Genomic DNA, 12,392 nt, shown 5'->3' on the forward strand with positions numbered 1-12,392 from the left:
TTGTCAGTCTTTCATAACCTCATCCTATCAGCATTCATTGACAACCTACTTCCCACTATCACACTGCATACCCCCAGTCATTATGGTGAACTTCAAAAAATAAATCTTAAATTCCGCTTTTCTTGTTACAGTTATGTCTCTGTATTAAAAGAAAGAAGACTCAAATATTACACAGGCAATGTTATTTGGTAAGCATATCTAAATCATATTTAAAACCAATACAAATATTTATTTTGAAAAAGAGTTTTTATCCTCTGCAAAAATTCAGAAACAATGTATCATTATACCAATAAAAATAATCAATGGTATGCAGGCATACTTAAGTGAGTGATCTATAAACCCTAAAGTTAATCCCGTGCCGGTGTGCATTATCACAGCAAGTAGCATAATATCCATCTCAGACAAAGAATTACAGAATTAATCACAGAAATGTGTGATATTTCATGGCAGAAAAAGTTTGCTTTGTTAAAGAGAGAATGACTTACTGAACATTCACATCAGGCATGCATCAGTAGCTACTGTTTTCTCCTGCATGTTCTTTCACATAAGACTGCACTTCTGAACATCTGAGCAAGGTATAAAGGACAGACAGAAAGCATGAAGTACAGACAGAAAGCATGACGTATAGCTTGGAGTACTACTGGTACGAGCTGCCAGTTGTTCAGGTGGTGAGTGCAGCTGACTGAATATACTGAGAACAATTTATCAGAGATTGTTCATACATTAAAACATAAATTAAAATATGTGGCCAAAAGATACAGTTTAACATAGCTGATATTATTTTATCTAGCATACTATTTTTCTCAAAAGCAAATGGTGTGGCAGGACATGCAAAATGGCAGACCCACATTAACGTGAGAGTATATAGCTTATGATATATATAAACTATTATGGACTTACCAGCTTGTGCACACATTATCCACTGCAACCCTTGCTAAGTTTTCTTTTGCAACCATTATAAAGCAGCTGCAGTCTGGTTTCAAAATATACAAGAATAATTAGACCTCCTTACACAGCTTTACTTATTTTCACTAAATAAGTTTTAGTTTCTTTAGTGACAATTTTGTACTAATGTACTCTCACACATATATGGGCAACATTTATTCAGTGCTTAGAATGTACCGACTACAGTTATACTATGCAGACACTAGCATTAAATCACAGTAAACATCTGGTGACCATGCACTCAGTGACAACAGATAACCTGAGTTATCTCCTGCATGGAAATACTTTAACAAACACATGCATCTGTCCATTGGCAAACATTCTGAAACAGAAACGGTGATGACTGGATGTGACTATACTATTCATGTGCACAAATTTCAGCATTAATCCAAAATAGGTTCATAGGTTCATAGGTTCATACTAAGCTAACTGCCCTTACAAGCCATTTTAAGCCTAGCCAATTATCCCTTGTGAGACTCAAATCCTTCACCTTGTGTTTGTAAGGCAAACACCTTAACCATTAGGCCACCCTCCCACATGATTGAAACAGAAATACTTGCACAAAGCTGTTACAATACAGCCAGCTGATTGTGAGGTTTTGCATAATATTTTATGGTTAGCTATTTGCTGATGTGCTGCATAAGGGCAGCCATGCCCACAGTTGGTATAAATAGGGGACTTATATAACAAACACTACCACCATTCCATGTACAGGGCAGCAGTATAGAAGGAAATGGTCTGAGGATTTAGGAGTTACCCTGAGCACCTGTGAAGTGTAATGAAGGTGACAGAACCAATTTACATAATACAACTGATATGAGCCACCATGCTAGTGCTTGTAACATTCATCCTGTGAAGCATAATTGTGCACCCCTTGCCTTAATAGGTTTTTCTTCATTTAACAATGACTAGGGAAAGGACGAGAATAGACTTTGCTATGAATTATGGGACCAGCATCTGGCTCACCTTTGCATTTGTAGTTGCATTATGGGAGGAATGATTTCTGAATTTATTCTGCCACTGTCACTGTGAGTCACAGTAAAATGTCTGCTGTGTCACTGCATAGGAATGCAGGTGTACACTATACTCCACGATACTCATGTAGGCATGCCGTGGGAGAACATGGGATTCAGAGCATTACTCGGGCACTCAGCTACACAACATCAGTGTATGGTGGACTTCCTGGTTCTGCACTGACTACAGGAAGGAAGAAGTAGGGTAGAGTACAGAAATATGTAATGGGTGTAGTCTACTAAGGTACAGACGATAAAGCAGAGGTTGGGATATGGCCACTGAGACAGGCAAAAAGTAGACATCAGTATGGGAAGACTGAAGGAATCATCATGGATGGAGGAGATATTTCAGGATATTCATCTGTCTTGTCCCAATGAGCAGAGAATAATTCACATCTCTATGTCAACAGTGGATGTGTTGCAATCACCATTTCAAAGTATGGGCTAGAATGTTGTAGGGCAGAATTTTATGTAAGAATGCTGAGGAACAGCATAAACTTGCTATGGATCATTATGAAAAGCTGGTTCCCTTTGGTATCACCACACTACATCTGCAAGTGAAACTCATGAAACACATCAAGATAATGGAAAGGACATCACTACAGAGGCATCTACTGGCAAGCAGGCATCCTTTGATAAGTGAGTGCTGTTATAGAGGCACCCTCTGCCGCTGCCTCATGTTGTAGGCCTACCACCCATGTAGACTGTGAATCCTTCACAGGATAGAGTGGCATGAAAAGGTAGTGGAAAGACCTGAAGGTGTCACAAGTCCATGGTTTTTATAAATCTTTTCAGTACATACACACACAGACACACACACAGACACACACATATATATATATATATATATATATATATATATATATATATATATATATATATATATAGGAACACTACTAAATCTCTAACGTTTAAAATCACGAATTTCAAAAGCTCGAGACCATGTAGCTGAAATTGCACATTACCGAAAGACCAGAAGCACGAAATTCAAAATCCCGATGGTAAGGGATTTTGAGTTAGCGCTTCTGGTGTTGCGGTTCAGGTAAGTATGTGTGTGTAAGTGTGTTTGTGAGGGGCTTTAGTTTGTGTGTGTGTGTGTGTGTGTGTGTGTGTGTGTGTGTGTGTGTGTGTGTGTGTGTGCTGGGCTATAATGTGTGGGTGTGAGTTTGCCTTGTTTGTATGTCTGTGTGATCTCGGAGTTGGAATATTAAAGTCTGGGGGTGTGGGGGGCATAGCCCCCCACATGGGGTGCAGGGGGACAAAGCCCCCCTGCTTATCTTTAGGGTAGGGTGGTTTGTTTGGTTATGGGGGGAGGCTGTGTATATGTTTGTGTGTGTGCTGTATGTATGTAGTACTTTCGCGATTTTGAGTTTTGCGCTTTTAAAATGTCGGTAATGTGTGGTTTAGGTATTGTGGGCTTCGGGATTGTGTAGTTTCGGTATTAAGTAGTGATTCCATATATATATATATATATATATATATATATATATATATATATATATATATATATATGTGTGTGTGTGTGTGTGTGTGTGTGTAGATTCACTTTAGAACATCGAAAGCCCATAATATTGAAATTCAAAACATTGAGACCAAAAACTTGAAAACTTGAAACTCAAAGCACTGAAAACTCAAAACATTGAATCCCATAACATTGAAAAAACATAGGCAACCAACATTTAGTATATGACAGTACAACTACATATCTTCTTCTTCTTGTTTTGGCTTTTTCCGGTTAGGGGTCGACACAGCGGATCACCTGTCCGCTCATGATTGGCAGTGGAGTTTTACAGTGTCGGGTTGCCAGCCCGGCGCCCAACCTCCCACAGAAGGCACACACACACATGCACTCACACATAGGGCCAATTTAGAGTGTCCAGTCTACATACAGCATGTCTTTTGGGGAGCACCTGGAGGAAACCCACGCGACCACAGGAGGACATGCAGACTCCACACAGAAGGCACCCCAGCCGAGGATCGAACCAGAGAACCTCTTCCTGTGAGGCAGCAACACTAACCGGTGCACCACCATGGCCGCCCCAGTACAACTACATATAGAAACAAATAAAAAACAAACCATATTACACTTCTCCAAATATAAGCAGGAGGGAAGCCCCCTGCACCCCCACACCTAGAGCTACTTAAATATATCAACTCCGAGTTTGCACTACACAGAACAGCAAACATACCATTCCACACTTCATGACTGCCTGTTTAAATTGTAAAAAATGATCCTCAAACTTCTCTTAGAAATACTACTTCACTGTTAAAACATTGCACATTACTATATGTCTCTCGGATACCTACCAGAGTTTCACAGGTAACTTCAGTCATGTTCCCTTCTTACTTGCTATACTACAACATAACACATCTTACTGTAGTGTTGTGTGATCTTGGAGTTGATATATTTAAGCAGCAAAGGGTGTGGGTGGTGCAGGGGGGCTTGCCACCCTGCTTATATTTCAAGAAGTGTAATATGGCTTGTTTTTCATTTTTTTCTGTATGCAGTTGTGCTGGAATATAGTACATTTTGCTTTCCTATGTTTTTTCAGTGTTATGGTTTTCAATGTTCTAAAGTGAAGATAGATAGATAGATAGATAGACATATAGATATCTCTGCATTTGAATATATTCCTTCTCATTTATGAATGTGATTGTATATACTTTTGTACACACTATATACTATATGTGCATGGGGGTGTGCCTAGGCTCTGTTTGCGAGTGCTTCTTTCCACCTTTACTAATATGTTTTTGCTTTTCATAATTGTTGTTAAATATACTTACATTCATACACATTATTATAAGTAACATTATTTGGAAAGTAAAATACAGCTGGACTTCTGTCATCATAGGGCATTTACCAAGGTACACACACACTCATTTTATTTAAAATATTATCGGACGTCACACATACTTCATGAAAATATATGCCAGTTTGCTTTCTTGTACTTGTAGCTGCATGATGCTTGCAATGAGTAACCATTGCTAACTATTCATCATCTGCCTAGTGTGTAATATCTAATGTCAGTATTACAATAATACTTTTTTCCTACATGTAGTGTGTCTCATATACATACATCTCAATTGTCCAGATTTTGTCGGGATACCTCTAATTTATTCACACTTTTGCTTTATCACTCCTACAATTGGAATTTATTTTGAGAAGTTCTAAATTAATAGTGCCAGCATTTGAAAAGTATTCCAAATTTGGAGCCTTTTTTCTAATTATTTTTGATCTGTCCATAACTCGAGAAGTAAAAGCTGGATTTTTATAGTATAATTCTCAGTCATCTACTGTTACCATATCACTTTTAGTAGATTTTAAAATTTATATCATGCACTTTACTCTGCATACACGATAACTGCTATGATACAACACTTAGGTTCATAGGTTCATACTAGGCTATCTGCCCTAGGGCATTTATAAGCCCAGCCAGAGTGTGTGTGGCTTTCACCACCCCTTAGGATGAGAATACTATATCCATTAGTTTGCTGTGCCTCTGTCCAGCAGTGACACAGAGATGATTCCCGGGGTAAACCTACGATCTCCCATCCACTCGTCAAGATTTCTCTTGAACAGAGTCAGTGAGGGGCTCTGCCTCACATGGACTGGGATTCTGTTCCATAGTGTAGGGAGTCTCTGGGTGAGGAATCTGTCCCTCCAGCACGTCCTATTTATATCCGTGTTGAGGTTTAAGTCTCTTGCTCTCGTGGCTCTGGTGGATTTGGATTTTTTGAGGTGGAGCATGTCCATTAATTCCGGGTTGGACATGGCCTTGTATGTCAGGCACAGATCACCTCTGAGCAGACGGTATGCGACTGAATAGAGCTGGAGTTTCTTCAGTCGGGCATCATATGACATATGTTTGAGCCCCTTTATCCTTTTGGTGAGGAACTTTTGGGGTCTTTCCAACTGCTGCAGGTGTCGGGTAAGGTACATTCGAATGGGGCGTTGTACTCAATCATTGGTCTGATAAGTGAAGAGTACAGGGTACAATGACCTCTCCTGATCTGGATGTGAATCCCTTCATGATCAGGTGGGCAATGTAGAAGGTCTTCCTAACCACTTTGGCAATGTGAGTGTCAAAAGAGAGGTTACTGTCAACTTGGGTCCCCAGGTCCCTGATAACTTCTTCCATGTTTAATGGATTACCACCTATGTGGTAATTAGGGGTTACCTTGTTTTTCCCAAAGGGTATGACTATACATTTTTTGGCATTTAGCTTAAGGCCATGGCTCTGGCACCAGTTATCCATTTCTATGAGACCTCTCTGGAGGATGTCTGTGTCTGATGGAGTGTCAATTATGGTGCCCAGTTTGCAGTCATCTGCAAATTTTGTCAGCCACAATCCCCTATGTTTGCCTGCACTTCAGAAAAATAAATGCCGAACAAGAGGGGGCCCAGGACTGAGCCCTGTGGGACACCGCTCGTGACCGGCTTACAGTCTGACATGGCACCAGCAACTCTAACCCTATGTGTTCTGTCCTTGAGCCAGTTTGCAACCCATCTTGTGACATATGGGTTTACATCTAAGCTGGTGAGCTTTTCTATGATGCCCGAGTGGGGTATTGTGTCGAACGCTTTTGCTAGGTCAAGGTAGGCTGTGTGAAGTGCCTTACCCTCATCAATGGCCTTAGTGACTGTTTCAAAAAAGTCGACCAAGTTCAAGAGGCAGGATTTGCCTTTGACAAAGCCAAATTGGGTAGGATCCAGTGTCTGTAGGTCCCCAATGTCTTATTTATGAGTTCCATTATGATCCTCTCCATAGCTTTGCAGACAAGGCTCGTCAAGCTTATGGAGCGGTAATTTTCAGGGTCCGTAGAAGCACCGTCTTTGTGGAGTGGGACCACAGTTGCTGTACGCCATTCTTTGGGTACATATCCTGTAGTAAGGCTAAGATTAAACAGCAGCCTTATGTGTGGGTTTAGTTCCTCATTGAGTTCGTGTAGCACACAGCTGGGGACACCGTCCGGTCCCATTGATGCTGTGTTTTTTGCTTTAGAGAGAGCAGCTCTCACCTGGGCATCTGAGATGTTTGGGAGGCTAGACTCTGGTGGGATAGATATTTCTCCTTTTGGGGGGGAGGGAGAAATTTGCACTGAACCTGTCTGCCAGTATGTTGGCAATGTCTGTGGGATCAGTGATTTTTTTATCATTTTGGACTAATTCTGAGCATATCTGGGAGTTTCCACCCATGTTTCTAACATAGCTAAAGAAGGCCTTATGATTGTCTTTTGTGTCATTAGCGATTTTTCTCTCAAAGTTGGCCTTGGATGATTTTATGAGTGATCGTAGTTTTTTGCTAGTATTGATCTGAGATGCCTTCCCTTTTAGGGATTTTGCTCTGTCATGTAGTAGCTTTCTCCTCTTGTTGTAGAGTTTGTTTATGGCTGGGGTCCACCAGACCGGGCGCCTGCCTTTGGTGGAAAGGGTCTTGATTTTATTAGGGATTGCTTGATCCATACATTCCTGGAACTTGATCTGTTTTGTGTGCATGGAACTCACTATCTTTCTATAATTCCAAGTCTGTAGATATGATCATGTTTGCCTGCAGTTATCTCCGAATGACATATATGGGTCATTGTATAATGCGCTTTGCAAACCTTCTGGTATGCACTGTTCTCCATTGTCTCTAAATGCTAACCCTCATTTAATTAGAAATAAAGTATGTGCTTTCTTAAAGGAACCTAAATGGATATCAGCTTCCCTTTGAATACATTTGCTAATGAAGGTGTTTAGTAAATAAAACTAATCACCATGAAGAAAGGCTAAGTTCTTTGTGTGCTTCCCTTTGTTACTTTCAAAAATTATATAATAGCATGTTATTTGAAGCAGTAGAACTGCCTCTGTCACGTAAAAAGACAAATATAAAACAGCACTCCATAAACCTTTTCTATCATACTTTCACTATATAAAGCTGGCATATAACAAATAGCTTCTAATTCTGTGTATCTTTTTCTCCTTTGCCTTCTTCTGTTTTAGATAGACCAAAGGAATTAATTTTTCATTTAGCTTTTATGAACGTTGTACAGCATACCCAACAAATGACATTGACTGGATTCTTTTCTACTGTTGTGATAGCTATCGTTGTGAAGTTTTAAGTCCATCTTTGATATTTATTCAGTACACAGTAATTTTCACTGTCAAAATGTGATTTATAGCTGTGTACATTCATTTGTTTTACTGAATGTGTTTATCACTGATGCAGGAAAAAGCTAATTCACTGAACATATCACATTGTCCTAAAAATTCCTTTGACAGCTTACACTAAGATTATTTGCAAGTAACATATCTATTTCATAAATTTATGCAAACACATTTATGTCAGAATTCTTAGTGACTATTATTGCCATCACATAAGCTATTTAAAACAGCATAACAAGCTATGCTGGCTGATTACCAAAGACACAAGGAACACATCATTTTAGTAAGCTAGGTTTAATGGCAGATTGGCATGGTAACCTGTGATGACGGTCAATGAGAACCTCATATCAAAACTGGCCCTTTAGTTTTTGAGGGACAATGAGCAAGGATCATTGAAATACTGACCCCTGCATGAACTGCCAGATACCTGATTGCATTGAAAAAAGGACTGTATTAAGCTGCATACATAGGATTCTGCACAGGTTACATATGTCAAATCAAGCTACCAGAGCTCCAGGAATGCTTTTTCATTTTTTCAAGGAGTCAAGATCACTTGTACCCTCTCAGCCCCCTAAATTATATATATCAAATTCACATTCACATTTCAGTGGAGAAAAAGGAAAAAAAAAACCTGAAGGTGCACCACCAGCTTGAGAAATGCAAAACACTAAAGATAAATGAATAACGACAATTATCTTTCTGGAAAAAGATGAATAATTGCAAAAGCCACAGCAAAGTCTAGGGGTGTTGACTGAGCTTAGTGACTGTGATATCTCTGCATGCAAATACTAGGGAAGAAAGAAGTCATGAGTTCGGTTCAGAAAAAAATCTCACTTTGAAAGTCATCTTGTAGGTGCAACATCTTCTACTGAGTTATACACTTGTAAAGGCAAATTATATAGTAATATCCAGGAGGATTTGGTTATTTGCCCACTGTTTTATTAGCTGTTTTTAACATGTTAGTATCTGAGGCTGTTCAGAACTTTTGAGAGAAACCACAAAGTGAGAGATTATTTATTAGGGTACACTGAATGTTGCTTCATTGAAAATGAAAGCTTTTTGATAAACCATGACTGCAGGCCTGTTAAAGTTTCATTGAAAAGTATAAGGTCTTACATGGATTAAACAGTTGTCATAAAATATGTAACATATGTCCCTGGTAATTTTCTGACACACCTTTACCTAGGATGTTGAAATTGTTTCCCTTTGCAGGCTGTATAGCTGAGTCTGCATGTAATATTCATTGTTACTGTGGTAAGAACAGGCTTCTCCAAAACACAACTTCATTCAGCTCTGTTGCACAAATATATAAAAATGGCAGAACTAATTAATCATGCATTTCATGTGTTTAGATTTATCAATGCATTTCAGATGTTTATATTTATCAAAAGCAGATCATTGTTACTCAACCGGGTAGATTTTTTGAAAATGTCACCAAAGCAATGCATGAAGGCAAACAGTGTACACAGCATACCATGACCTGGCCAAAGCCTTTGACACAATTCCTCACTCAGACATAGTAGGAAAAGCTAAACTAACTTGGAATAAACCCGTTTCACCAACTGGACTGCCATCTGGCTTACAAATAGGATACAGTTAATCATATTAGTGGAATTACCTCCACAAAGGGATCAGTCACCAGTGGAATCCACCAGGGTTCTATGCTGGCATCTCTACTGTTCGGATTTTACTTTTCTGAAGTAAAAGGCACTACCAAAGGGTTCTGGCTGATTAAGTTTGCAGATGACTACAAGCTAGGAACAGTCACTGAATCTCCAAATGACTTAGCTGTCCTACAGAAAGATTTGTCTGAAATAAATAAGTGGTGTCAAAATCATGACTTGAAACTAAATGCCAAAAATGCATTACTTTATCCTTTAGGAAGTCTTCATCCACAGGGAATTACCACATTGACAATATACCTCTAAGAGTTGACCCTTTTTGTTTGCGATTTGGGAACTTAAATGGACAAGGACCTAACTTTTCGCCACCATGTGCTCATTGTAAGAAAATCCTTCTAAAATGCAACTTATAAAAAAGGGATTGTGCTTGATCTCAGGATGAAATTGTTCCCCTTTACTCAATAGGCCAGTCATTAAAATATAATGCCTCCTTTGCAATGTGTCTGTCCAGACACACACAACAACTGGATTGTCCACAAAGATACCTTACTAAAAGGATACAAGGCCTACATAGCATGCCCTACATAGACTGACTCAATACCCTGTCACTTTACTCAGTATCCTACAAACTGCTAAGAGCTGATCTTTGTCTGCTATACAAGGCATCCTCTGACTCATTACTGATGGATCTACTGCACATCAACAAGTCAAATGTCACCAGAACTACTTGTTTTATGGATCGTAAGCTCTTCTACAACATCAGCAGAATGGTTTGGAGGGACAGATATATCTTGCAGAGGATATTGCTTCTTTGGAACAGACTTACCATTCACTAAAAACAAACTTCTTTCCTGTCCATATTCAAGTACAACTTAGATCAAAGGATGGAAATCAGATGCAACTCCAAATTATGTATGGTATGATCTCAGTTATAATCATTAGGGGTAATACATAATTATAGACCATGAGATGGGTAATGCCAATCTATAATCAAATGAGATAGGTTATTCTGAGCACAAAAAAGGGCAACTGACTAGATGTAAAATGGCCAGAATGTGCAGCAAGTCTAGTACTGACCTGTGAACACACTGATACATATAGCTCTTTTACTAAAATAAAAAGACACATCTTTCAAATTCTCTGTTCATAAAACAATATTCACAGCAATATCATATACTAAGTATTCTTAAATGGAAAGAAAGGTGTACTGCAAACAAGTTGTAAAACCATTAAGTTTTTTTCAAGCATTCTCAAAATGTTAAATTATATGATGTGAAATTATGGAATTATATCTTAAGTCACAGTACAGTCCAAGGTAGCAAAATATAGAATTCTAAAATAAAAAAACAGAAAAACTAGTAGTCTTAAAACTTCACCTATGAGCACAGTCACAATAATTTCCAAAAATCATGAAGCCCAGATTGTGTTTCAAAGCAACAAGCCTTTATTCATCACAGACAAGAGATCCTTAGTAACAAAATGTCAGAAATATTTTAACAATGTTAAACATATCAGCTTTTATATACTTAGAAGTAGGTGCGAAAAAATATGTTTTATTTAATTTTAGACCAGCCTATTCATGGAAAATAATATCAACAAGGCAGTGAATGTACATTTTAGAACAAATTCCCATCCCCAGACACTACTACTTATTAGATCAAACTAAATCCTAGTTATGGAAAACATGGCCTATTTGCAACCACATTACAAGATTGGGTAATAAGAAAACTTAGCATATACCTAAAAAGATATACATAAAAAGACTCTTAACTAAAATCACATTTGGCTAACTAATGCAATAAACCCATCATCAGGTCTGTGATTAGAACTAAAATAAAATAAAAAAAAACATATAGCTATCTAACCATAAACATAATCAAACTAGAACACTATAAATACAAAAATACATCTTGTCTAATAACACCTAGTAAATATCCATCCATGTGCAGTAGAGTGCATTCACATATAAAGTTTTTTTTTAATAAAAAAATAAAAATAAAATACAGAATTCTGATATTTTTGTCTTATAGATTGAACCATGGGTAAATTTTACAGAAAAAAGTGCAACAGACAAGCAGCCTACATACAGAGAAGAGACAGAGAGAAGTAAAGTGAAATTTTCACCATGCCTCTGATTAGTTTTCACAAAACTTTGTTGAAGTTTGGACTCATTGCAACCTATCTCATCAAAAGTATTCCCAAGAAAAAGTAGAAAGCAAATGTTTTTGCTAGAGTTGTACATGCTTTGTATTCCATGCACTACTTAAGTATAATAAAACAAGGAATGTTGTAGAAAGGGATAGTTTTCAGCAAATTGTGGTTTTAATAAATTCACGTGATGGGCTGTCAAGAAGCCAGCTACATGTTGTTTTTAACTAGTCAAGCTATACCATATGTACAGTCTCTTACATCATCAAACTTAAGTCTACAGCAAGCAAATGCATAGATTGCAGTATACAAACATATCATGCAGTTTCCAGAAAGATAGGTGGTCCCTACATTAGAAAGTTAGAGGATAAACCCTACAATAAATAAAAGAGGGACTTAGGCCTACCTTCCAAATATTCAAATAAAATGGATTATATATTTCAAAAGGAAGAAAGTAGCTGAACGTCTGCTACACTGCTGGCAATACTTGACGGCCTGATTAATGAGGATATTACTTCT

Source organism: Protopterus annectens, chromosome 1.part1 (assembly GCF_019279795.1).
Source record: "Protopterus annectens isolate FY-2018-M chromosome 1.part1, PAN1.0, whole genome shotgun sequence".
Taxonomy (NCBI): domain Eukaryota; kingdom Metazoa; phylum Chordata; order Ceratodontiformes; family Protopteridae; genus Protopterus; species Protopterus annectens.